Source organism: Bos grunniens, chromosome 12 (assembly GCF_055505025.1).
Source record: "Bos grunniens cultivar Pamir isolate PY7600 chromosome 12, Bosgru_T2T1.0, whole genome shotgun sequence".
NCBI classification, from domain to species: Eukaryota; Metazoa; Chordata; class Mammalia; order Artiodactyla; family Bovidae; genus Bos; species Bos grunniens.
This window is the reverse complement of record NC_141176.1, coordinates 28681076-28694964: the sequence shown is the minus strand read 5'-3', so window position 1 is coordinate 28694964 and position 13889 is coordinate 28681076. Positions and strand designations below refer to the sequence as shown.

Here is a 13889-nt window from a genome sequence, read left to right as displayed (position 1 = left end):
TCTGGGAAGGAGATCTTCAGTTTCATCCTGAAGCTGCTCACCACCTCCGAGGTGCCACAAAAAAGAGCTCATTATTTTTTCTTAAATTAATATCGTAGCCTCTGAATCAATCTCTTAACTCCATTCCTACCTTTTTCAGTCTGTCCTCCAGGAACTGTCAAAATAGTTTATGTAAAACACATTTGATCATTTTATTCCCTTGGTTAGAATGTTAACTTCACCTTGCTTACAAGAAAAAATAAATTGAAGGACTTTCCTGGTGGTCCAGTTAAGGATCTCCCGGTACACGGGACATGGGTTCAATCCCTGGTCACAGATCCTACATGCCACGGGGCAACTAAACCCTTGTGCCACAATTAGAGAAGTCCTTGCAACAACAAAGACCCAGCAAGGCCAAAATAAATAAATGCAAGTTAAAAACAATAAAGTTGAGCGTTCATGGCTCTTGGTGAATCTGTCTCTGTTTCCCTCTGCAGCAGAATGTTTAGTTACTTCACAACAGAATTGCTGAGTTCTGGCTGTGTGAAATTATCCAGGACTGTCATATTCTCTTGCATGTCTGTGCATCTGCACATGCTTTTAATTTCACCTGCAGTCCTCTTCTGGTTTGCTCTGTGGGCAACTTTGTGCATCATTTTCAAAATTTAGCTCAAGTGAAATTTTTCAGAGGTTTCCTTATTCCAGGTGTACACTTTCAGACTTCTCTTCTTTGCTTGTATGATTTATTATCACTTTCATCCCACTGGTATTGTAAACGTCTTTGTTTAGGTATAGTTCATACCATACAGTTCACTAATTTAATGTGTGCAGCTCAGTGGTTTAGTATATTTACAGAATTGTGCATTTGCTACTGCAGTCAATTTAGAACATTTCATTACCCCTCAAAGAAACCCAACACCTCTTACCCAGTACCCCCTAACATCTCATTCCCCTTTCCCTTCCCCACTTCAACCATTAATCTGCTTTCTGTCTCTGTAGATCTCCCTATTCAGTACATTTCATATTAGTGGAATCTTTGAATATTTGATTCTTTGTAATCGTGTCTTTAGCTTGATGTTGTCAAAGTTCACAATTTTGAAGTATATATCATACTTCATTTTTGTTATTGCCAAATACTCCATTATATGGGTAGACTGTATTTTATCCATTGATTAATTGATGGGCATCTGGGTTGTTGCCATTTTATCTATTATTGAGTAATACTGTAATAAGCATTCATGTATAAGTTTATATACCGACATATGTTTTTATTTCTCTTGAGTATATACCTAGGAATGGAATTGCTGGATCAGATACTAACTCCATTTAACTGTTAGAGGAAATCTCAAAACTGTTACACCATTTTGCATTCTTGCTATCAGTGTATGAAGATTTTAATTCTTTACATCCTTGCCCACACTTGTTATTGTCTGTTTTTTAAAAAAAATTATTTATTTTTGATTGAATGATAATTGTTTATAGCCATTCTAGTGGGTGTGAGCAGGTATCTCATTGTGGTTTTGATTTGCATTTCCTCTTAATGATGTGGAGCAATCCAGTATCTTCTTTGGAAAGCTATTCAGTTCCTGTGTCCATTTTACAGTTGAGTTTTAGTAGTTTTTTTAATGTATTCTAGATACAAGCCCCTTTAGCAGATATATATGATTTATATATATTCTGTTGGTATTCGTTTCAGTTTTTTGATGTTACCCTTTGAAACACGAAAGTTTTATTCTTTTTTTTTTTTTTTTGGTTATAAATCTCCACTTATCCTTGTTGTATTCAGAGTTGAGCCCAGTCTCTCTCTTCTCTTGCTATTGTCTTGACATATAAAGAGATCCAGAAATAAGCTCTCATGGTATAAAAATTATTTTGAGAAGAAAACATTTGAGTTCCTGAGATTTCTTTATCTGCCTAAAAGTGGAGCTTCCTTGAAGAACTCAGTTGTAAATCCCCTTCCTGGGGCAGAATTCCAGAAAAACATCTGCTTTATTGACTGTGCTAAAGCCTTTGAAATGTGTGGGTCACGACAAACTGTGGAAAATTCTTAAAGGGATGGGATACCAGACCACCTAACCTGTCTCTTGAGAAATCTGTACGCAGGTCAAAAAGCAATGGTTAGAATTGGACACGAAACAACGACCTGGTTCCAAATTGAGAAAGGAGTACGTCAAGGCTGTATATTGTCACCTTGCTTATTTAACTTAATATACTGAGTACATCGTGTGAAATGCTGGATTGGATGAAGCACAAGCTGGAATCAAGACTTCCCGGAGAAAAATCAATAACCTCAGATATGCAGATGACACCACCCTTATGGCAGAAAGCAAAGAAGAACTAAAGAGCCTCTTGATGAAGGTGAAAGAGAAGAGTGAAGAAGCTGGCTTAAAACTCAACTTTCAGAAAATGAAGATCATGATATCCGGTTCCTTCACTTCATGCCAAATAGATGGGAAACAATGGAAACAGTGACAGACTTTATTTTTGGGCTTGAAAATCACTGCAGATGGTGACTGCAGCCATGAAATTAAAAGATACTTGTTCCTTGGAAGAAAGGCTATGACAAACCTAGACAGCATATTAAAAAGTAGAGACATTACTGACAAAGGTCTATCTAGTCAAAGCTATACTTTTTCCAGTCAGTTCAGTCACTCAGTTGTATCCAGCTCTTTTGTGACCCCATGAATCGCAGCATGCCAGGCCTCCCTGTCATCACCAACTCCCAGAGTTCATTCAGACTCACGTCCATCGAGTCAGTGATGCCATCCACCCATCTCATCCTCTGTCGTCCCCTTCTCCTCCTGCCCCCAATCCCTCCCAGCATCAGGGTCTTTTCCAATGAGTCAACTCTTTGCATGAGGTGGCCAAAGTACTGCAGTTTCAGCTTTAGCATCATTCCTTCCAAAGAAACCCCAGGGCTGATCTCCTTCAGAATGGACTGGTTGGATCTCCTTGCAGTCCAAGGGACTCTGAAGAGTCTTCTCCAACACCACAGTTCAAAAGCATCAATTCTTCGGCGCTCAGCCTTCTTCACAGTCCAACTCTCACATCCACACATGACCACTGGAAAAACCATGGCCTTGACTAGACGGACCTTTGTTGGCAAAGTAATGTCTCTGCTTTTGAATATGCTATCTAGATTGGTCATAACTTTCCTTCCAAGGAGTAAGCGTCTTTTAATTTCATGGCTGCAGTCACCATCTGCAGTGATTTTGGAGCCCAAAAAATAAAGTCTGACTCTGTTTCCACTGTTTCCCCATCTGTTTCCCATGAAGTGATGGGACCAGATGCCATGATCTTCGTTTTCTGAATGTTGAGCTTTAAGCCAACTTTTTCACTCTCCACTTTCACCTTCATCAAGAGGCTTTTTAGTTCCTCTGCACTTTCTGCCATAAGGGTGGTGTCATCTGCATATCTGAGGTTATTGATATTTCTCCCGGCAATCTTGATTCCAGCTTGTGCTTCTTCCAGCCCAGCGTTTCTCATGATGTACTCTGCATGTAAGTTAAATAAGCGGGGTGACAATATACAGCCTTGATGTACTCCTTTTCCTACTTGGAACCAGTCTGTTGTTCTATGTCCAGTTCTAACTGTTACTTCCTGACCTGCATATAGGTTTCTCAAGAGGCAGGTCAGTAGTCATATATGAATGTGAGAGTTGGACCATAAAGAAGACTGAGCACTTAAGAATTTATGCTTTTGAACTGTGGTGTTGGAGAAAATTCTTGAGAGTCCCTTGAACTGCAAGAAGATCAAACCAGTCCATCCTAAAGGAAATCAGTCCTGAATATTCATCGAAAGGACTGATGCTGAAGCACCAGTCCTTTTGCCACCTGATGTGAAGAACTGACTCATTGGAAAAGACCCTGATGCTGGGAGGGATTGGGGGCAGTAGGAGAAGGGGACGACAGAGGATGAGATGGCTGGATGGCATCACTTACTTGATGGTCATGAGTTTGAGCAAACTCCGGGAGTTGGTGATGGACAGGGAGGCCTGGCATGCTGCAGTCCATGGGATGCAAAGAGTTGGACACAACTGAGAGACTGAACTGAACTGGAGCAGTCAACGTAGGGAAGGTTGACTCTTACCCCTGGAGATGAGGTCTCCACAGCTACTATCCCAAAACTGAATCTCCCTTCTGCTCTTGTCAGGGCCCATTAATCTTTTCAAAAAGTCATTTATTTTCCTATCAGTGCCCTTCCCCTATTAAGATGTTACATAAGCCCCACCCAGATTTTAAACATCCCCTTGAGTCACATTCTTCTGTGAGCTCCTATACATACGTGAGTATTATCTGTCCTTTTTCTTGCTAATCTTTTGTATGGGAGAAGAAAAATCTGTTTTCTCTCTCCATTCTAAATTAATTGGCTGGGACCCTACAAATAAGACTAATGAAAGAACAGTGAATTTTTTAGAGAAGTGACAAGGAGAAGGAAAAGGACATTGAGTTTCTAAGGGTTGGCAAATTGTGGGAAGTTAATATTGGAGAATTACTGCAATATAAGGGCTAATTACTAAAGTTAACATGTTTTAAAAATTGAGATATAATTGACATATAACATTAGTTTTAGGTGTACAACTTAGTTATTTGATGTTTGTATATATTGTGAAATGATCACACTAGTTAACATCCATCACCACACAGTTATACTTTATTTTCTTCTAAGATTTACTCTTTTAGCCAATGTCAAGTGTGCAGTGCAGTATTTAGTCACCATGCTGCATTTGCATCCCCATAACTTATTTTATAACTAGAAGTTTGTACTTTTTCACCACATTCACCCATTTTGCCAGCCTCACCTTCTAGCTCCGGCAAACCACCAATCTAATTTGTTCCCTATGTCTATGAATTGTGTTTTGTTTTGTTTAGATTCCTCATGTAAGTGGGATCATACAGTATTTGTCTTTCTCTCTCTGAGTTATTTCATTTAGCGTAATACCCTCAAGCTCCATCTGTGTAGTTGAAATGACAAGATTTCCTTCTTTAATTTGATGGCTAAATAACACTCCACTGGAATTAAGTTTGAAATTAAATTGCAGCTTTGTCAAGTTACAAATGGTATGACCTTGTTGGGCTTATGGACCTGTTGCTTCTATTAATCCTTTCTAAGCATGAACCTACTCATACATCTCATGGTTCCTGGAAAGATGCGTACATTAAAGTAATTTATGTAGTTCTTGGCAGATAGGTGTGCAGTGAATGCTAGTTTTATTCTTTCATTTACTGTGTTAAATAAGGTAATTTGTCAACCTAGGAGTAGACTTTTGTTTTCAGAATACTGTATTCATAACGTACTTACCTGAAGCCAAACACTTTCCTAGTAGTTACATCTTGAGTTCTAGAAATATGTCAAGATGCTAAGCATGAATTGGCAATTACTTTTTCTTTAAAAAAAATTTTTTTTTTTAATATTTTAAAAACACAAATGGAGATAATGCTGTGTATATTGTTTTGCGTTTCCAACTTGATGTATTTTGGTCTTTGGTCTGAGTCAGCTCATAAATTGGATCATCAGTTTTAGTTTTGTACAATTATATCCACAACTGCTTAACTTTTCTGTTGTAGGACATGTAGGTAATTTTCACTACTTTTCTGTTAAACCCATGTCTACATGTAAATACAAAAGAATGTAGTTCATGCTGCTCTTGCTTAATATCTTGGGGTTGAAACTGGCATGTGGAGGAGAAAGAGTCAAGGAAATGGGATAGAATTAGAGTCAAGAGAGTAATATAATCATACCAAAAGCCTTCGGGATTACTATTTATTTTCCCAAGGTAGTAAACCCTCTTTTTTTCTGGTTGAATATAGTTGGACTGGGAAGTTTTGTTCTTTGACACTTTACGAATCCAAATAGTTATTGTGAGCATTTGTATCTTGCACTTGTTTAAATGGAAATGCTCTGGTGTTTTGTAACTAAGTTTAATTATTTGCTCTTTAATTCTGAATTACTGTTATATTAAGGAATTTCTCTTCCTGATTTACTCTGAGAGATATATAAATCAGTAGTAGTGAACAGTTTTAATTTAGATGATCTTGTGTTTTTTTTGTTTCTTTTGCCTGTCTATATAATTCATCCATTTATAGATCTGATTTATATAGAGATATATAAATCAGTAGTAGTGAACAGTTTTAATTTAGATGATCTAGTGTTTTTTTTGTTTCTTTTGCCTGTCTATATAATTCATCCATTTATAAATGTTGACAGTATTTGCAGAGAGAACTCATCTGCAAGAGAGAGATTGCACTCTAGTGAGAAGTGAAACCATGTGCATGTTTCTTATTTGTCTCATCTAAAACAAATTCCTGAGCTGTGGTTGAACCACCTCTGAATCAGTACTCCTGGCTGGTGGCTTAGATGGTAAAGCGTCTGCCTGCAATGAGGGAGACCCGGGTTTGATCCCTGGGTTGGGAAGATCTCCTGGAGAAGGAAACGGCAACCCACTCCAGTACTCTTGCCTGGAGAATCCCATGAACAGAGGAGCCTGGTAGGCTACAGTTCATGGGGTTGCAAAGAGTCGGACATGACTGAGCAACTTTACTTTCACTCATCAGCTTAAGTCACAAGCCTTACCAGCTTGTGACTGGTGATAGAAGCAAGGTCTGATGCTATAAAGAACAATATTGCATAGGAACCTGGAGTGTTAGGTCCATGAATCAAGGCAAATTGGGGTTGGTCAAACAGGAGATGGCAAGAGTGAAAGTCAACATTCTAGGAAACTGTGAACTAAAATGGACTGGAATGGGTGAATTTAACTCAGATGACCATGGTATCTACTACTGTGGGCAGGAATCCCTTAGAAGAAATGGAGTAGCAATCATGATCAACAAGAGAGTCCGAAATGCAGTACCTGGATGCAGTCTCAAAAACAACAGAATGATCTCTGTTTGTTCCAAAGGCAAACCATTCAGTATCACAGTAATCCAAGTCTATGCCCCAACCAGTAATGCTGAAGAAGCTGAAGTAGAACGGTTCTATGAAGACCTACAAGACCTTTTAGAACTAGCACCCAAAAAAGATGTCCTTTTCATTATAGGGGATTGGAATGCAAAAGTAGGAAGTCCAGAAACACCTGGAGTAACAGGCAAATTTGGCCTTGGAGTATGGAATGAAGCAGGGCAAAAATTAGCAGACTTTTGCCAAGAGAACGCACTGGTCATAGCAAACACCCTCTTGCAACAACACAAGAGAAGACTCTACACATGGACATCACCAGATGGTCAACACCAAAATCAGATTGATTATATTCTTTGCAGCCAAAGATGGAGAAGCTCTATACGATCAGCAAAAGCAAGACCAGGAGCTGACTGTGGCTCAGATCATGAACTCCTTATTGCCAAATTAAGACTAAATTGAAGAAAGTAGGGAAAATCACTAGACCATTCAGGTATGACCTAAATCAAATCCCTTATGATTATACACTGGAAGTGAGAAATAGATTTAAGGGACTAGATCTGATAGATAGAGTGCCTGATGAACTATGGATGGAGGTTTGTAACATTGCACGGGACACAGGGATCAAGACCATCCCCATGGAAAAGAAATGCAAAAAAGCAAAATGGCTGTCTGAGCTATTTCACAAATAGCTGTGAAAAGAAGAGAAGCGAAAAGCAAAGGAGAAGAGGAAAGATATAAGCATCTGAATGCAGAGTTCCAAAGAATAGCACGGAGAGATAAGAAAGCCTTCCTCAGTGATCAATGCAAAGAAATAGAGGAAAACAACAGAACTGGAAAGACTAGAGATCTCTTGAAGAAAATTAGAGATACCAAGGGAACATTTTATGCAAAGATGGGCTCAATAAAGGACAGAAATGGTAGGGACCTAATAGAAGCAGAAGATATCAAGAAGAGGTGGCAAGAATACACAGAAGAACTGTACAAAAAAGAGCTTCACAACCCAGATAATCACAATGGTGTGATCACTCACCTAGAGACAGACATCCTGGAATTCATGAAGTCAAGTGGGTCTTAGAAAACATCACTATGAACAAATCTAGTGGAGGTGATGGAATTCCAGTTGAGCTATTTCAAATCCTAATAGATGATGCTGTGAAAGTGCCACATTCAATATGCCCGCAAATTTGGAAAACTCAGCAGTGGCCACAGGACTGGAAAAGGTCCGTTTTCATTCCAATCCCAAAGAAAGGCAGTGCCAAAGAATGCTCAAACTACCGCACAATTGCACTCATCTCACACGCTAGTAAAGTAATGCTCAAAATTCTCCAAGCCAGGCTTCAACAGTACGTGAACCATGAACTTCCAGATGTTCAAGCTGGTTTTAGAAAAGGCAGAGGAACCAGAGATCAAATTGCCAACGTCCGCTGGATCATGGAAAAAGCAAGAGAGTTCCAGAAAAACATCTATTTCTGCTTTATTGACTATGCCAAAGCCTTTGACTGTGTGGATCACAATAAACTGTGGAAAATTCTGAAAGAGATGGGAATCCCAGACCACCTGATCTGCCTCTTGAGAAACCTGTATGCAGGTCAGGAAGCAGCAGTTAGAGCTAGACATGGAAAAACAGACTGGTTCCAAATAGGAAAAGGAATACGTCAAGGCTATATATTGTCCCCCTGCTTATTTAACTTACATGCAGAGTACATCATGAGAAATGCTGGGCTGGAAGAAGCACGAGCTGGAATCAAGATTGCTGGGAGAAATATCAATAACCTCAGATATGCAGATGACACCACCCTTATGGCAGAAAGTGCAGAGGAACTAAAAAGCCTCTTGATGAAAGTGAAAGTGGAGAGTGAAAAAGTTGGCTTAAAGCTCAACATTCAGAAAATGAAAATCATGGCATCTGGTCCCATCACTTCATGGGAAATAGATGGGGAAATAGTGGAACCAATGTCAGACTTTATTTTTTTGGGCTCCAAAAATCACTGCAGATAGTAATTGCAGCCATGAAATTAAAAGACGCTTACTCCTTGGAAGTAATGACCAACCTAGATAACATATTGAAAAGCAGAGATATTACTTTGCCAACGTAGGTCCATCTAGTCAAGGTTATGGTTTTTCCAGTGGTCATGTGTGGATGTGAGAGTTGGACTGTGAAGAAAGCTGAGTGTCGAAGAATTGATGCTTTTGAACTGTGGTGTTGGAGTAGATTCTTGAGAGTCCTTTGGACTGCAAGGAGATCCATCCAGTCCATCCTAAAGGAGATCAGTCCTGGGTGTTCATTGGAAGGACTGATGCTGAGGCTGAAACTCCAATCCTTTGGTCACCTCATGCTAAGAGTTAACTCATTGGAAAAGACCCTGATGCTGGGAGGGATTGGGGGCAGGAGGAGAAGGGGACGACAGAGGATGAGATGGGTGGATGGCATCACCGACTCAATGGACGTGAGTCTGAGTGAGCTCCGGGAGTTGGTGATGGGCAGGGAGGACTGGCGTGCTGCGATTCATGGGGTCGCAAAGAGTCAGACAGGACTGAGCGACTGAACTGAACTATCAGCTTAAATCTGTTGTACTGTAAATGGTTTATTTACTCTCCAGAGAGGTGGCGTTATTTCAGATTATCTTGGCCAGTTGGGGTCTATTTAATTGAGGTGGATGCTAAAGCTCCAGTTCTGTGGCCACCTGATGCAAAGAGCCTACTTATTAGAAAAGACCCTGATGCTGGGAAAGATGGAAGGCGGGAGGAGAAGGGGATGACAGAGGATGGGATGGTTGGATGGCATCACTGACTCGATGGACATGAGTTTGAGCAAGCTCTGAAAATTGGTGATAGACAGGGAGGCCTGGCATGCTGCAGTCCATGGGGTCACAAAAAGTCGGACATGACTGAATGACTAAACAGCAACAGAAATGACTACTACCTTGAATTCATTGCAGCTTCATTATCAAAGAGGAGTGCAGTGGTCATAGAGGAGGCAGGCACATGCCCTCATTGTTTGGGTGTCTTGGCAGTATAAAAATATGAGAAATAAGTTATAAACATTGAAAATCATGTGCATTGGAAAGGAAGGGGCCAGTGTGGGAAACAATGTTGTTGGTTTCTTTTTTGCAAGTGAAGCTCTGGTTTGTTACCTGTGCTTGGGAGGAGGCTGGGCCCTGTTGAGACTCAAGGATTACCTAAGAGTAGTTTAAAGCAACTGTGGCAGTTTCATTCCCTTGCTAGCATCTGGTTTAATAATGGCATTATTACCTGTTTGAATTTTTGCTGGTTCAGTATGTGTTGCATACTGCATGGGATCGCAAAGAGTCAGACATGACTGAGTGACTGAACTGAACTATGTGCAAAAATCCTTCCCTATTTGGTCTTAATTTTTATTTTCTCATTACAAAGGAGAGAGGGAATACTTGTCAAATGTTTAATGGGTATTTTTTCCTCTTTTGTAATGCACCTGATAGTGACTTTTTTTTTCTGTTGGGTTGTGTTTTTCCTCCATATTGACAGGTGTTCTTTGTATATATTCTGGTTACTGGCTTAAAAAAAAAAGTTGAGTTGTAAATATATTCTCCCATATTGAGGTATTTTAATGAAGTAGAGCTTATCAAGCCTCTTGATAAAAGTGAAAGAGGAGAGTGAAAAAGTTGGCTTAAAGCTCAACATTCAGAAAACGAAGATCATGGAATCTGGTCCCATCACTTCATGGGAAATAGATGGGGAAACAGTGGAAACAGTGTCAGACTTTATTTTTCTGGGCTCCAAAATCACTGCAGATGGTGACTGTAGCCATGAAATGAAAAGATGCTTACTCCTTGGAAGAAAAGTTATGACTAACCTAGAGAACATATTCAAAAGCAGAGACATTACTTTGCCAACAAAGGTCCGTCTGGTCAAAGCTATGGTTTTTCCAGTGGTTGTGTATAGATGTGAGAGTTGGGCTATAAAGAGAGCTGAGCGCCGAAGAATTGATGCTTTTGAACTGTGGTATTGGAGAAGACTCTTGAGAGTCCCTTGGACTGCAAGGAGATCCAACCAGTCCATTTTAAAGGAGATCAGTCCTGGGTGTTCTTTAGAAGGACTGATGCTAAAGCTGAAACTGCAATACTTTGGCTACCTAATGCCAATAACTGACTCATTTGAAAAGACTCTGATGCTGGGAAAGACTGAAGGCAGGAAGATAAAAGGGACACAGAGGATGAGGTGGTTGGATGGCATCACTGACTCGATGGACATGAGTTTGAGTAAACTCCGGGAGTTGGTGATTGGCAGGGAGCCCTGCTGTGCTACAGTCCGTGGGGTTGCAAATAGTTGGACACAGTTGAGCAATGGAACTGAACTGAAAGCTTATCAATTTTTTATTTCATGGTTTCTATATTATATTAACTTGGTTTAAGAAATCGTTCCGTCGGGGTAATAAAACATGTCTCTTGTTTTATACCTTTGTCTTTTCCTTTCATTTCACTGAATTCCTTTTGTTTTTCTTTTTTCTCCCATCAGTAGTGAGAAAGAGGTTGAAATCCATTTTTTTGTTTATGAATATTCAGATTCTTTCATTAAAAGGTACACTTTTTCTGTATTGATTGCAAAACTAACTCTATCACAATCAAGTTACCATATGTGTATTGGTTTATTTTTGGACTCATTTCTGTTCCAAATCTGTCTGTCCTCACCATAAAACTTTTCCTGTTAGAGCAAATTCCCCCCACTCTTCTTCACATGTGTTTTGGCTTTTTGCACACAAAAATAATTTTTAAATCTGGTGCTAAAGTCTTTCACATGCTCTCTTGCATTATTTATAAGATACTTTGGTGGAAAATTGACATCTTTGATATCAAACATATTAATGATTTGAACATAGTGTATATTTGTAAGCATTTAGATTTTATGTAATGTTTTTTAGTAAGGTTTTAGAGTTTTCATCATATAGCTCTTAATTAAATATGTTTCATTAGATCTTAAAGGTATACCTTGAGATACACTTTTTTAATTTACATTTTCAGTTGCTTTGGTATATGGAAATACAGTGGATTTTTGCATACTTAGACTTTTAATTTTGAATATTTTGGTATTTATGAGTTTCTATGCAGCAAATAATTAGAGTTTCTTTCTATTCCTTATACTACTGGTTTCCGTTTCTTAGTGTACTAGATAGAATCTTCAGGTAAATATTAAAGAGTAGTGATTTCCTGGGTGGCTTAGTAATAAAGAATCTTCCTGCCAATACAGGAGACGCTGGTTCGATCCTTGGGTTGGGAAGATCCCCTGGAGGAGGAAATGGCAGCTCACTCCAGTATTCTTGCCTGGAAAATTTCATGGACAGGCTCCTGTCCATGGGATTGCAAAGAGCTGGACATGACTAAGTGCACATGAAGGACAAGTGATAGAGGAGTTACTACTGTTTCTGGCTTTAGAGGATGTTTCCCTGTTAAGAATGATGTTTGTTTCTGGTTTTTAGTAGAATATATTTGTAGGTAAGCATATTTTCTTGTATTTTTAACAAATGGGTATTGATTCCTGCATGTGTTGAGATGTTTCTTTCTTCCTTCAGCCTCTTGATATTGTAAATTATGTTGATAGATTTTTCTGGGTATAAACCAAAACCTTGTATTATTAGGATAAACCCATTTTGGTCATAATGTAGCTACACTGTCCAATGTAGTACTCACTAGCCACTTTTGGAAGTCTGAATGTAAATTAATGAGAATTAAGTAAAATTAAAAATCCAGTTTCTTAGACTTATTAGTCACATTTCAAGTGTTAATTGTAGCTAGTGGTTATCGTTATCATGTTAACATTGGAGATACAGAACATTTCCATTGCAGAAACTTCTGTTGTGCAGTGCTGTGATATGTATAGCTGCCTTTTAAAACACATCCATCTTTAATCTAACTGGTCAATTGAAATTTTGAAATAAGCTATTACTTTTCATTACATTTTTTTGTTTTCTTTCCCCACCCCAGTCTTTCTGGTTATTTTCAGCATCCTCTTTGTTATCATATTTTATAATTTCATTTAAAAATTTTCTCAAACATTTCAGCTATATTTTACCTTTTTTTGATTAAATTTTGATATCTGAATTCAGTGGTGCTTCAGTCTCTCAGTGATGTTCGTTTCCTTGTGTGTTTGTTGATCCTTGAGTACGACTCATGTTTTGTTGAGCTTAGTATGTGGAAGATTTGGGAAAGTACGCTGAGAAGGTTTTTTTTTAAGCCCACAGAAGATTTGTTTTTGTATCTGCTCAGATAACAGGATTTATGCCCTGGGAACTTTAAGGATGACTGTCAGGTTCAGCTTCTTACAGATGGCACAGTGCTGATACAGACATTTACTCTCTGGCATCTCCATGTGCATAATGCTTACTGCCCAGGTTTCAGCATACTATTGTTACGGGGTTGGATAGGTAGGGAGTATGGAAGTGATGATGGAGTATGGAAATGTCCTTGTAGAGTTTTCTTTGTATGTGTTTAGCAATATGGTAACAGTTTTCTGCTGAATCAGTTGGGCTTTTCATAATACACTGACTGTATACTGCTGGATATGGGTGTTCAGTCTTCTCAGTTGGGCTTTTCACTGCTTCTGGTGGTACTTAGTTCTCTCTCCCTTCATCCCTTCCAGTTTGAACTGTCCTGCTCTCAAGTCACTAGAATTCTCATTTCACTGTTGCTGCTTTTCACTCCAGCTTGCTTTAGTTACTGTATGTACAAACCTATCCACCTTTCTTTGAATACAGTGAATAATTTCATTAAAATTAATGAAGATTTTAAAATGTATTTCTGTTGTGTCTTCTTGTATTGACTTTATTTTATTTAGCCTTGTGCTCTGATTCTTATTTTGTGTACCTCTTTTGGACTCCTTTAGTCTTCTGATGTGCTTGTTGATTTTTCTTTATGCAGTTATAGTTGTAAATGAATTCTAAATTAGTCATTATTGATAGCAGGTGTGGGCATCTTTAGCTATTGTATGAATTAGGGTCACTTTCTCCAGATGGGTCCTTCTAAGGGAATGGGTAGCTTTAG

The 13889-nt window shown here is 38.9% G+C and overlaps 1 protein-coding gene across 8 annotated transcripts in view; it reads left to right on the top strand.

Moving 5' to 3' along the window:
- PDS5B (PDS5 cohesin associated factor B) overlaps positions 1-13889 on the top strand; it is a 185508-nt gene that overhangs the window by 28842 nt on the left and 142777 nt on the right. The gene's annotated exons all lie outside the window — the stretch shown is intronic.